Source organism: Podarcis cretensis (genome assembly GCF_951804945.1).
Source record: "Podarcis cretensis genome assembly, chromosome: 16".
NCBI classification, from domain to species: domain Eukaryota; kingdom Metazoa; phylum Chordata; class Lepidosauria; order Squamata; family Lacertidae; genus Podarcis; species Podarcis cretensis.
The window spans coordinates 33,023,351-33,036,647 of NC_137186.1; the positions used below are offsets into that span (position 1 = coordinate 33,023,351).

The 13,297-nt window shown below is 44.6% G+C and overlaps 1 protein-coding gene and 1 long non-coding RNA gene across 2 annotated transcripts in view; one reads left to right on the forward strand and one right to left on the reverse strand.

Annotated features, from left to right (window-relative positions):
• Positions 1-7,690, forward strand: part of ZDHHC8 (zDHHC palmitoyltransferase 8) — a 139,502-nt gene extending 131,812 nt beyond the window's left edge. Inside the window, exon 12 of the mRNA XM_079956628.1 lies at positions 2,579-7,690. The gene's annotated coding sequence lies outside the window, so the exon portion shown is untranslated. The remainder of the gene's footprint in view (positions 1-2,578) is intronic.
• Positions 6,834-12,152, reverse strand: LOC307205146. Its single transcript, XR_013833912.1, has 2 exons — positions 11,831-12,152; positions 6,834-8,132 (listed from the first exon to the last, which is right to left on the reverse strand). It is a non-coding gene; the product is annotated as an uncharacterized lncRNA (long non-coding RNA).
• Positions 12,153-13,297: the final 1,145 nt, after the last annotated feature.

Consider the following 13,297-nt stretch of genomic DNA (forward strand, 5'->3'; position numbering starts at 1 on the left):
CCAGTATTGATAGTGCTTAGTGTTCGAAGAGAGGATGTGTGTAATTAGACTACAATGTCACAGCAGGCAAGGGGGTGAGGTCTTCCCTTTCGTTGGCACTGGCAACCTAGCACCTGATCCTTTGCACAATAAGCAAACTCCATGATTTTAGGGGAAAGACAAATGTAATGTTTAAGAAGCAATGTGACTAGCCTGGGAATCCTTTTACAGTATTCAGTCCAACCGTAACGACTCCTTGTCTCCAGGGCAAAACTCTGAAACATAACAATTCTGAAAGTCTGCATCCAAAGTTGGCTGGCTGTTCATGATGCTGATTGGCTGGCTTACATGACATCAGCAAGAAATTTGTCCCTTCCCAATTCTTTGGGGGACGCAGGTGGCGCTGTGGGTTAAAGCCTCAGCGCCTAGGGCTTGCCGATCGAAAGGTCGGCGGTTCGAATCCCTGCAGCGCGGTGCGCTCCCGCTGCTCGGTCCCAGCGCCTGCCAACCTAGCAGTTCGAAAGCACCTCCGGGTGCAAGTAGATAAATAGGGACCGCTTACCAGCGGGAAGGTAAACGGCGTTTCCGTGTGCGGCTCTGGCTCTGGCTCTGGCCAGAGCAGCGATGTCACGCTGGCCACGTGACCCGGAAGTGTCTCCGGACAGCGCTGGCCCCTGGCCTCTTAAGTGAGATGGGTGCACAACCCCAGAGTCTGTCAAGACTGGCCCGTACGGGCAGGGGTACCTTTACCTTTACCTTAATTCTTTGGGATAGTTTTGCACCTACAGTGGTACCTTATGTTGTGACAAATACATTGTGTTAGAAGCATTCATGGCCCCAGGGCCCACTTCTGCCCTGCAGAAGAAGATTAACTGGTGCTTGGAGATTATTAGGGCATATAATTCCAATTGTACTTCATCTGCTTTGGTAATCTGTTTGTTTCCAGGCTCAATTTAACGTGGTGATAATTGGCCTTTGAAACCCTAAATGGTTTAGGACTGGATTATCTCAGAAGCTATAGTACCTGCTTTTGTGTGAATCTGCTCAGGCTTTGTAATCAGCCTTACAGGCCCTGAATCTCTACAATATTGTCCATATGTGAGATCTGGCAGGGAGTGCAGGGCATGAGATACAGAGCCTTTTCTGTGCTGGCACCATAATGAAGAAACTCCTTTTGGGGCAAATTTGTTAGGCTCCCTCTGTGCCTTTCGATGGATGGTAAAATATTTTCATTCAAGCTAGAATTTAATTAGTGATTAGCATTTAGTAATTTAATTCATTACAGTGTGGGTCTTTTCCTGGAGTTTTAGTACTGTTGTCTTTTGATTGTTGTTTTGATGGAGGTATTATTCTACTGTTTTGTTTTCCCTTTTTGGTAAGCTGCTTTTGTTATCTGTTCATGGTTTGTATTCTGTTCTGTTCCTAAAATAACTGTGCAACCCTATGCATGCCTACTCAGAAGTAAGAGAAGCAAGCCCATTGGTAGGCAAACTAAGGCCCGGGGGCTTGATCTGGCCCAATCGCCTTCTCAATCTGGCCTGCAGACGGTCTGGGAATCAGCGTGTTTTTACATGAGTAGAATGTGTCCTTTTATTTAAAATGCATCTCTGAGTTATTTGTGGGGCCTGCCTGGTGTTTTTACATGAGTAGAATGTGTGCTTTTATTTAAAATGCATCTCTGGGTTATTTGTGGGGCATAAGAATTCGTTCATATCTTTTTTCTTTTCAGAATATAGTCTGGCCCCCACAAGGTCTGAGGGGCAGTGGACCGGCCCCCTGCTGAAAAAGTTTGCTGACCCCTGCAAGCCCATTGAGTTCAGTGGGACAATGCAGCTGTGTATGAGCTTGCAGACTAATCTCATCAGATGCATTGTGAATTCAATGAAGAGGGTTCTCAGGGTCATGAAAGTCTGTATCCTAATAAATGTGTTAGCATTTAAGGTGCCACAAGATTTGTTGTGGTTTTGGCTTCAGTAGGTTAGGGATAGCTAAATCATGCAGTTTCTGGACCATCTCACTTCCATAAGTGTTCACGCAAGTCCCTTCTGCTATGCTCTGTTTCTGCATTCATCTTCAATTAAAAAACAACTGCTCAAAGGTTTGCGTTTAAGTACATATTTAAATATGTATCTTTTGATTTTCTATCAAAATATGCATTCCTATTTTGATATTTTTTTAAAAAAACTAAAACTTGAGAGCTGCATTGCAAAATTTGGCAAAATGCAAAGACGAATGGCTAGCTGTGTTCCCAGAGTTGTTGCTATGTACTTAACAGATTTGGGACATGGGCCCAAATACACAGAAATGCATAAAATTAGCATACAGTATGCTGATTTGTATGAATTGAGTCAAATTTAAAATATAAATGTCACAAGCTAGCTAATTTCCCACTCATTCCCACTCATTGCACCCAATTCCACTTCCCTCACCTCCATTCATTAACCCCAAATCCATCTCTAGATAAAGCCACCTCAAATCAATTTATCATCCTCCAATAATAATAATAATGATGAAACACTCAAGAGCACTTAGGAAGAGATCTGAGGCCTTGTCAACCCATCTGTGACAACACCTCTGTTTGTTCAAATCCACACACTAGGTTAGGTAAAGGTAAAGGGACCCCTGACTATTAGGTCCAGTCGTGGCCGACTCTGGGGTTGCGGCGCTCATCTCGCTTTATTGGCTGAGGGAGCCGGCGTACAGCTTCCGGGTCATGTGGCCAGCATGACTAAGCTGCTTCTGGCAAACCAGAGCAGCACATGGAAATGTCGTTTACCTTCCCGCCGGAGTGGTACCTATTTATCTACTTGCACTTTGACGTGCTTTCGAACTGCTAGGTTGGCAGGAGCAGGGACCGAGCAATGGGAGCTTACCCCGTCGCGGGGATTCGAACCACCGACCTTCTGATTGGCAAGTCCTAGGCTCTGTAGGTCCAACTAAATTCTACTCAGAGTAGACACATTGTAATGAAAGCACCTAAGTTAGCCATGTCCACTAATTTCAGTGGGTCTACTCTGGGTATGTCCACAATCCATTCATTCAAGCGTCATCATTCACACTGGTTCATATTGGAACTCGCAAAGATGGAATCTTGCCTCACCACAGACGCAACCAAACTAGCGCAGCAGCCTCCTTTGGATTTTTTTTTCCTTAATGTTTAAAAGCACACACAATAAGGCAGCAAATAACTTAAGCACGTGGGTGCTAATTGCGGTGCTCTTAAAACTTATTTTTAATATGTAAAGGGGGCAACTGGTGCACAGAGAGACTGACAGCGGTGACAGTTTTTGATTCACTGCATTGAACATGTGTCCTTTCAAGCTGTGAAGCCCAAACGGCTGAAAGGCCTTTATCTATTATGTATTGACTTCACCTTTTAACTGATTTAGGATGCAGCCTAGTTTACTGAAATGTCAGTCAAGTGATAGCAGTGCTTACCTGACTTTGTGGGGGAAATATCAGCTACAGATGATTGGTAAAGGTTAATTTCAGTGTTGCTCACTGAAGAGACACACCTGAGACTTCAGAATACCTGCTTAAAGCTAAGACCATGCGTAGGCAAACTAAGGCCCAGGGACCGGATCCAGCCCAATCACCTTCTAAATCTGGCCCACAGACAGTGTGTTTTTACATGAGTAGAATGTACCCTTTTATTTAAAATGCATCTCTGGGTTATTTGTGGGGCATAGGAATTTGTTCATTTCCCCCCCAAAAAATATAGTGCAGCCCTCCACAGGTCTGAGGGACAGTGGACCGGCCCCCTGCTGAAAAAGTTTGCTGACCCCTGGGTAAGACTATGGACAGTATCTAATGCTAGTCCCATGCAGAGCAGACCCATTGAAACGGATGCACATGACTAATTTTGGTGCATTAACTTCAATAGGTCTACTCCGAGTAGCACTTAGTTGGCTAAAACCCTATTTTTATGTGGGGGTTGGGTGATTCTGAAGCTTTCATTGTCAAGCTGCAATAGCTGTAGGGATAGAGGTTGAAAACCGAATGCATTTGGGGGAGACATATCATTAGGTTAAGATGTATGATGGATCCGTGCGCACACAAGCTGCAAACAGTAGCTTGTTAAATCCAGACACAAGACTCCTCTGGGATGGGGAGATACATTTCATATTAATAGGCTTATGATAGCCCCAGATTCCCCCCCTTCTTCTTCTTTGAAGTTTGCATTTAAAATAGCCTGAATGGCCCAGAGACGACAGTAAATTATTCAAATCTTCCTGGAAGTCTGCATCTGCAGATTAGCATTAACCTGAAAAAAGGCAGAGGCACCCAGTTCTGCCCTATTTCTGTCTAATGCTGTGATTCTAAATACATCAGCTAAGAAGAAAGGCCCAGAGAGTTCAGCACGGTTTTGGTGCACGTACAGGTTAGGACGAGCTTGTCAGGTGTCAATCCAGAGATTCCTTCCGTTTTGCTAAATTTGCCACTGAACTGGGCAGATTTATGGTGGCGAACAGGATTGCAGAGGTGTCCGTGGCAGGTGGGGAAGGGAATGGACAAAAGGTGGAAGGTTGTGGAAAGACAGGATAATTTCCCGAATCAGTAATAGATTTAAATAGATACCTTTGGATCAGCACTTAAGCTTTGGGCCTCTTATGGTTCCAATCATACTTATAAAACTTGTGTCACAAACATCACTGGAGCGAGAGGCTGCACATGGCACCCTATATGAACAGGGCTATTGCATCCCATAAAAGTTTACAATTCATAGGTGCCAGTTTTGATTCGCACACAGGCTCTGATCCAGCCAGGCTTGTCTCAACCAAGGTGCTCTGAAGACCTGAAGGGGTTATTTCTCTGTGTACTGATTTGGTCTCTCTCTCTCTCTTTTGTCAGTAATATTATTTATTGCATTTCTTTGTCGTTTTGTTAAAAAAAAAAAAATGCTGCAGGGCAACTTAACAGGAAGATAAAGTACCAACAGATAAAATAAAAGCCAAATAAATTTTTAAAAAAGAACACTGCCATGTGCTTATCCAAAAATAGAATTTAAAAATATGAATCCTATCCCACCCCGATAAAAGCTGAGCACCACAATTAAGGCTAGAATCACGCAGAAGTATGATTTCAAAACTATAAACCACCAATAGCCTGGGTAAATAAAAATGTTTCTTAAGCCAGTGTCTAAAAAGTGACAATAATGATGTCAGGGCATCATTGGCAGTGGGGTGAGCCCTGAAATAGCCCGTTCTCCATTGAAAAGAGCCTGTTCAGCATCAACTGTAAGCAGGGCGATTTTGGGGAAGGACAGAGCAAGAGAAAATGGAGGGAATTGCTTCTCCTCCATTTGGTTACCCATTTACCTGACGATTGCTGAAGCAAAGGATAAAGGTAAAGGGACCCCTGACCGTTAAGTCCAGTCATCTCACTTTACTGGCCAAGGGAGCCGGCGTACAGCTTCCGGGTCATGTGGCCAGCATGACTAAGCTGCTTCTGGCGAACCAGAGCAGCGCACGGAAACGCCGATTACCTTCCCACCGGAGCAGTACCTATTGATCTACTTGCATTTTGATGTGCTTTCAAACTGCTAGGTTGGCAGGAGCAGGGACCAAGCAATGGGAGCTCAACCCATCGCGGGGATTCGAACAGTGGACATTCTGACCGGCAAGCCCTAGGCTCTGTGGTTTAGACCACAGCGCCACCCGCGTCCCAAAGCAAAGGGTATCCCGTATTATATGACTCAGGGCATATGCTCTGATTTCACCTACACCCCATTGGATCTTGGCTAACTCTCTTAACTATCAGGGACACACACACATCCAATCAAGTTCAAGCAAGCTGGTGTGTTTTTCCAGCTCCTGATTGGGTAAAACAAAGGCCGATGTAAGAATGAAGCTACAGTCCTATAATCTGGGAGTCAAGTCCCATTGAACTTGGTGGGGCTCACTTGTGACTAGATATGTGTGGGATTACACAGTCATTTATTCCGGTTGGTTAAATTAGATGGAGTCACCTATGGTGGGGGCCATAACACAACATGCCAAAGATGTAACTTGGGTTCCCTTCATTCTGGTGTTCTACACCAGCCATGGATTCTTTATTATGATCAAGGCAGAATAAGCTGACAATAAATGATCGAGTGCAGGTAAATCTTAGTTTTCTCAAAGCCTGTACTTCAAACACCCTTTCAAGTAAATCTTTGGTGGGAGATGCAGGACAGATGAAAGGAAATGCTTTGCACAGTGTGATGATGGAATATGCAATCGCAAGATGTCTCGGTTACCATCAATGTGGGCAGGGATTGGACAAATTCATGGCAGACCAGGCTATCGGTGGCCAGGAGTCATGAGGGCTAAGTACTACCTCCAGGACAGGAGGTGAGACTGTATGCTGCACTCAGGTCCGGCATATAGGCTTAGAGGTGCATCAGGTTGTCACTGTGAGAACAGCATGTTGGACCAGATAGGCCTTTGGTCTGATCCAGCAGGAATCTTATTACGTTCTTAAATGTGGTCCGTACAATTCAGCTTTTGCATTGAAGTCTCCATCTTACTGAATAAACAGCAATAGGTTTGCATTACAGATTTTGGGGTATGCCATCCGTCTCCTCCCATCACTGTCATTTCACTGAGCTGGGCAAACTGCAGTATTGTAGCTTGAATTCACGATAAAAGATGCTGAGATTTCTGGCATTATGTGGGTTTTATATTTGCAGGGAGAGAGAGAAAGAGCGAGAGATTAGTTTTGATTTTTTGATTATTATTTTTAACTTGAAGCCTTAACATTTTACTTCTTTGTCTGAATTACCAACGGAGAACAGTTTATGAGAGACACTCCATGTACTATGTTTCTGCTTGGGTTGAAGACCAGAATTTACCCTGATATGCTTTTTTTTAAAAAAAAAAAAAAATCTAGTTGATGATGACAAAGTAAAGGGCTCTTGCAATGTTAAGGACGGGAGAACAGAGAACATTCCTTTCGGATATATATTTTTCATGGGAATGGCTGACAAGTTTTCAACTGTGTTTTCAGAGGTATCAAAGAGATTCCCAAGGCCTTTATTATTTTGTATATATATATATATAAATATATATATAAGTGAAATGAATTAATCTTTTTTCGGTAGATAACCTCAACTGTAAAAAAACCCCCAACAACCACACATACATGCACACATGAAAACTATGCAGATGTATGCTTTAATGTTGAAAATCAGATATGCAGCAGCAAAGTTGGCTTGCTGAAGAAGGCAAACCCAGGACTGTGTAAATATTTGCCCAGGTTTATTGTATTATTGGGACTACAAGGGAGCCTCTCCCAAGTGAGGACTACATGCCTGTAGGAGGACCCTAAATCAGGAATGGGGAAACTGTGGCTCTCCCAGATGATGATGGACTACGGCTGCGATCATTCCATGCTATTGGCCATGGCCAACTGAGGTCCATGGGAGCTGGAGCCCAACAGCAACTGGAGGAGTTCCAGGTTCTTCATCCCTGACCAAAATGGTGGCCACTAAAGTGTTTGGAGTGATCTACACCAGAGCCTAAAAGATAAAGACAAAACTGACTGGAAGACTGGAGGCAATGTTGTTACCAAGTGCATGGTTTGAGGACCTTGTCGTTGGGATCTCTTTAACAGTCTGTATTTCACCTGTTCTACTACCTTGAATTTTTGGAATGTATCTGTGCAGGCTTTGTGGACCTCCGTCTGTAATTCTAATTTCTGTGGCTCTCAATACATATGTATATATTTTTCAGCTTCTTGAGTTAATGTGGTTTTTTTTTTTTTTTTTTGAAGGAGGTGTGTAAAATTGCAGCATTTAAGCACTTTGTTTTGACTTATCGACATAGTGGGTTCTGGGAAAGAAGCACAAAAGTACCTCATATCACAATTTTGTATGGGATATAAGGAGCTGTATGCTGAATCAGACCACTGTTCAATCTTGTTAGTCCATTACTGTCTCTTCTCCACTGTTTTGGCTCCAATGTTGGAGGAACTATGCCTCTGAAGGCCAGTATCTGGGAATCACAAGTAGGAAAAGTGCTTTTGCTTCTAGGGCCATCTTGCAGGCTTCCTATGGGCAGCTGCCTGGCCTCTGTGAGAACACAATGCTGGATGATGTTCGTATTTTATGTACTGTGTCTAATTAGTAATAGCTCTTGATTGCGCACTATAGTGTCACCAACAAAACACACACCCTGCAAAAAGAAGAAAAGAGGGTCCATATTTGCATAAAATCTGCGTGTGCCAATCTATGCACGTTTAGAAATAATCACTATAATTTAGGGATCTGCACTGGCCTTATAACATTTGGTTCAGATCTCTCATCACTTCAGGAAGAAGCCCAATCTGTTCTGAGACACTCTGTGGTCTGTCCTAATTGACTCATGTGTCAGGTCTGTAGCAACTTCGTTAAAAACGAAACACCATTTCTTATTATGGGGAATGTTTTAAAAATGTCTGTAACTCCCTCCCACCTTTTAGCAGAAGTAGATGAAATTTGCACACACAGCCACCAGGGTAGATTAAGCCTGCCGAGTTGCAATCAAATAAATCACGGGCCTGTGGAAGCCAGGCACATTATGGGTGAGTGGCTCCTATACATGGCAGAGAACACAGCCTTCACATGTTTAAGAAGAGTGGGATACTCTGGTTGGTCCCAATCCCTCCGTCATGTCACAGCATCCATCCCCATTGTTCTCCCTGTGTCGGAGGGGAAACATTGGTAATGAGCATCCAGCTATCAGGAGCAGACTTTAGTCTTCCACATTTCAGCGGCGCCCTGTGCATGCCCAAAATTTGGCACCACAACCCCACCATTCACCTTCTGTTCAGCTAAATTAACTGTGCCATAGTTGCAATGCCCTGCGTCGCCCCCTAGGCTCGGTGCCCAGTGTAGTAGAAATGGTCGTGCTACTACAGTGGTACCTCAGGTTAAGAACTTAATTCGTTCTGGAGGTCTGTTCTTAACCTGAAACTGTTCTTAACCTGAAGCACCACTTTAGCTAATGGGGCCTCCTGCTGCCACTGCACTGCCGGAACACGATTTCTGTTCTCATCCTGAAGCAAAGTTCTTGACCCGAGGTAATATTTCTGGGTTAGCGGAGTCTGTAACCTGAAGTGTATGTAGCCTGAAGCGTATGTAACCCGAGGTACCACTGTATAAGTCTGCCTCTGCTGCTATACAGTGGTACCTCGGGATGCGAACGAGATTTGTTCCGGAGCCCCGTTCGCATCCCGAACGGAACGCAAGACCTGACGGCGCATCTGCGTTTCGCCGCTTCCATGCATGTGCTTGACGTCATTTTGAGCGTCTGCGCGAGCGGCGAAACCCAGAAGTAACGCGCTCCATTACTTCTGGGTTGCTGTGGAGCGCAACTCGAACGCGCTCAACCCGAAGCACATTCAACCCAAGGTATGACTGTATTTCCATTGGCTCCCTGTCTGGGGAACCATTGCTGCTCCAGATGTTGCTATACTACAACTCCCATCGCTAGTCCATTAGAACAAATGGGGCACAGCCCCACCAAAATCTGTTGGTCTTCAGCCAGCCCCCAGCTACCTGCCTTCTTACTTACAACCTGTCCAGACTGGCTGTCAGCTTGCTCCTCCTCAGTCTTGAGTGTTTCCCTTGCAGAACTCGGCAGAGAGGAGAATGGGGACAAGACCAAAATTGGCTGCCTCTGGCTCTCTCTGTGTTGGGTCAACTATCGGGCTCCTTGCCTTCCGAACTATCGCTTTCAGTGGCCACCTGGCAAGTGTGCCTGATTGGCTGAGAAGATGGGAGTTATAGTTCAACAACATCTGGAGAGTCAAAGGTTCCCCACACCATCGTTGTGGGGCCCCACACTCCCACTGCTGCTTGGGGAGAGTACAAGGAAACTGGAGCACCAAAAAGTAAAAGCATCAAAATGAGAAGACGTGGAAGAAAGCCTCTGTCTGGAAGCTGCATTAAACACGCACACCCTTATGCTAATCCCTGCGGACACACTTTGGTGCTATTGTTAGCATCTGTGTGAGAGATGGCCCTGCACGGCCGCCAAGAAGATAATGGGATGGGGTGGAGCAACCGCTGGGCGTAGGAGTAGCACAACCGCAGCTGAACACCAAGTCCTAATTAATATCCAAGGAAGAGGCACACAATTGATAAGACAGAGCTTTGGCGTCAGTGTGTATGTGTGTCCCTGGACCAAAACAAATATGAGTTGGGGATCGTTGCAATGTGGAGTGTTTTTCTTGTCCAGCCTCCTAGTCTCCCCACTCCATTCGGCCTTCCCTCTGGTTTCACTCCCCCAGCCTGCCACAGTCAGCTTTCCATCCCTACAGAGCATGATCAATGGCAATGAAACATACTTGGAGTCAAGAGTGGACTTTAAGCTCTTTATTGAGCTCATAATGGTGAGGAAGAATGGAAGTTCCCCCAGAATGTCTGCTTTATATACATTATTTACACAATGGGCCCCACGTGATTGGCTAATTCTGGGATTCTCCTGTAGGCCAATCAGGTTGCAGATTCTCTTCCAGCTGGAGCTGGATTGGGTGGCTCCTGTGGATCAATCAGACTGATGCATTCTGGATCCTATTGTTCTAGGACCAATCAGACTGCTGCATTCTGAATCCTATTGTTCTAGGACCAATCAGACTGCTGCATTTTGGATCCTATTCAACTCAGTACATAACAGGCAACACACCCTTTTATTTCCACTGGTGGTCTGTGTTCATTAGGACTGGTAGGGTAGAAAGCAGGGAGCCCAACAGCAGGTGGCGCCAGAGCCAACGACAGGCACAGCCAACTCATTCTAGTTTTGTCCCCATCCTCGTCCCTGCTGAGTTCTGCAAGGGGCAGCAATGAGCAGGAGGAGAAGGAAGCTGACAGGCTATATTGAGTTTGGTTGGAAGCAAGGAGGCAGGGAGATGTTGAACTGCAATTCCCATCACCCCTGCTCATTGGTCAAGCTGACTGTGGCTGTTGGGAGTTGCCCCCAGATGTTGCTGGACCTTGGCTACCCCTGGGAGACAGTGTCAGCCATGGCTCCAACCTTTAGAGAGTACTGCCACCATTAGAACTGTGATGGATTTAAGATGGTGGTAAAAATTCTCCGTAGGGAAAATGCTGGGAAATGGCAACATGTTCATCCAAATTGAACGCTGCCCTTTTTGTATATTCCAAAATATATATACACGAAACTTTGGAATTATTTTCCCTCAGACAAGACATTTGTTTAAAACACAGTATGGTGTCGCTCAGCAGAATGCCAATCAATGTCGGTTTTTTTTAAAAAAAAAATTAAAAAATTGGACAAGGACTTAAAAATTGCTATTAGTGAAAATGATTTCACACGTCTGACAGATCTATTTTTAACGAGGACTCCAATTATGTACTGTCTGATTCTATGAAAGAGACTCACTTGCCATTCATATTGAAATATCAGCATTTGTACAATCTAAATCCTTTACAATTGGAAGAGAACCAGCTATAAAAGGCTCAAATGAGTTTGTGTCTGGAAATTATCTCTCGCCAGCATCCCCCAATCTGTTTCAACGTTTTCAAGCAGTCCAGACAAGCTGAACAGCTCCTTTGAGAGTGGGGAGGGTGCTCTCAGGCACTCATTGTATCTGATTACATATAAAACAGGAGTAGTTTGAGAAGGCTGGGGATTAGATTGTCCTTGCACTGGAGTGATTAAAAAAAAACCCACAAGCGGATTCTTTATCCTATGATTCAAAGCTTTTATGTGTGGCCTGAGATTTTCTGAAACTCCAAAAAAACCTTTTAATGCTTTTAATTTCCATAAATTTGCAATATAATTTGGGCATACAAGTCACATAAGGCAGCTTTAAACACAACCCTGCAGATCCCATATCACCTACGAAAAATAAATGTATTCTCTGTTACCTTCTCCTTCCCTCCTCTTTCTCTGCACCAAATTCTAGATTGTAAACTCTCTAGGGCAGAGCTCTGCCATCTTGTAATATGTTTCATACACATTTATTGCGCTATTGGATTTGGTTGGCATTCATACCTGTGGTATGGGAAAGCAGAGGTACATAAAGGATTCCACAATCATATAATCAGGAAGTCCCTGGTACAGGTATAGTTTTACACTTTCTACCTTTCGGCTTGCCCACAAGGAAGCATTTGCGGCATCTTGTCTCTTTAAAGTTGGGGGTCTGTATTATGTTCTTCCCATCCTAGTGTTGTCCTGGACTTTCGCCCTTTTTAAATGCTGGTGGTTTTGAGCCTTCAAAATGATTTTTTTAAAAACAACAACAAACAACAACCTCCATTTTAAGTGAGAAAGATCAGTGACAACTATGACATGGCAGGGCAGGGCAGTCCACATTTTGCTCCTGTGTGGACAACTCCCATTCTTCCTCCAAAGTGCTTGGGGCGTACCTGGTCCTCTAAAGGACCCCTGGATGGTTAAGTCCAGTCAAAAGGCGATTATAGGGTTGCGGCGCTCATCTCGCTTTCAGGCCCAGAGAGCCAGTGTTTGTCCACAGACAGCTTTCCGGGTCATGTGGCCAGCAGAACTAAACTGCTTCTGGCGCAATGGGACACCGTGACGGAAACCAGAACACAAGGAAATGTTTACCTTCCCACCACAGTGGTACCTATTTATCTACTTGCACTGGCGTGCTTTCGAACTGCTAGGTTGGCAGGAGCAGGGACCGAGCAACGGGAGCTCACCCTGTAGCAGGGATCCAAACCGCTGACCGGCAAGCCGAAGAGGTTCAGTGGTTTAGACCACAGTGCCCCCACACTTTTACCCTTCCTTTCTTATATCCTGACGACAGTCCTATCACGCAGACTAGGTTCAGAGGGTGACTGCCCCCAAAGTCATGCAGCGAAATTCATGATGGGGCCTCAAGTTCTAGTCTTAACACTTGCTACTTCATCATTCTGGCTCTTGCCATCAAATACCATCTCAGACTAGTTGTTCAAACCCTTTGGGGGGGGGGAGCAAGCACAGGTGCCACCACAATACGGCCACCAGCATATACCCCCTAGAATTAAGTATGGAATGACACACAGAGCAGAAGCATGTGGCAAATCGGTGTCCCCCAAGTTCCTTTCGCATGGACCACTTTAAAATTACTGAGGTTTACGGTGGGCCCCTTAATGATTGTTCAGCCAACTGTAGCAATGTAACACTTACAGCAAGATGCTGTAGGGTCATTTAATTAACCTTCTGTTGCTTTTTTATTTCTTATATGCTGCATTTAATTGTATTACAATTTGAACTCCACGGTATTCAAATTGAAATTCAATAAAAGAAACAATGAGACATACAATTAAAAATCAAGATGTCTATTTAATGCAATGCCGTGTACTGCTTCTGGTCTTCAACTGCAAAGTCAC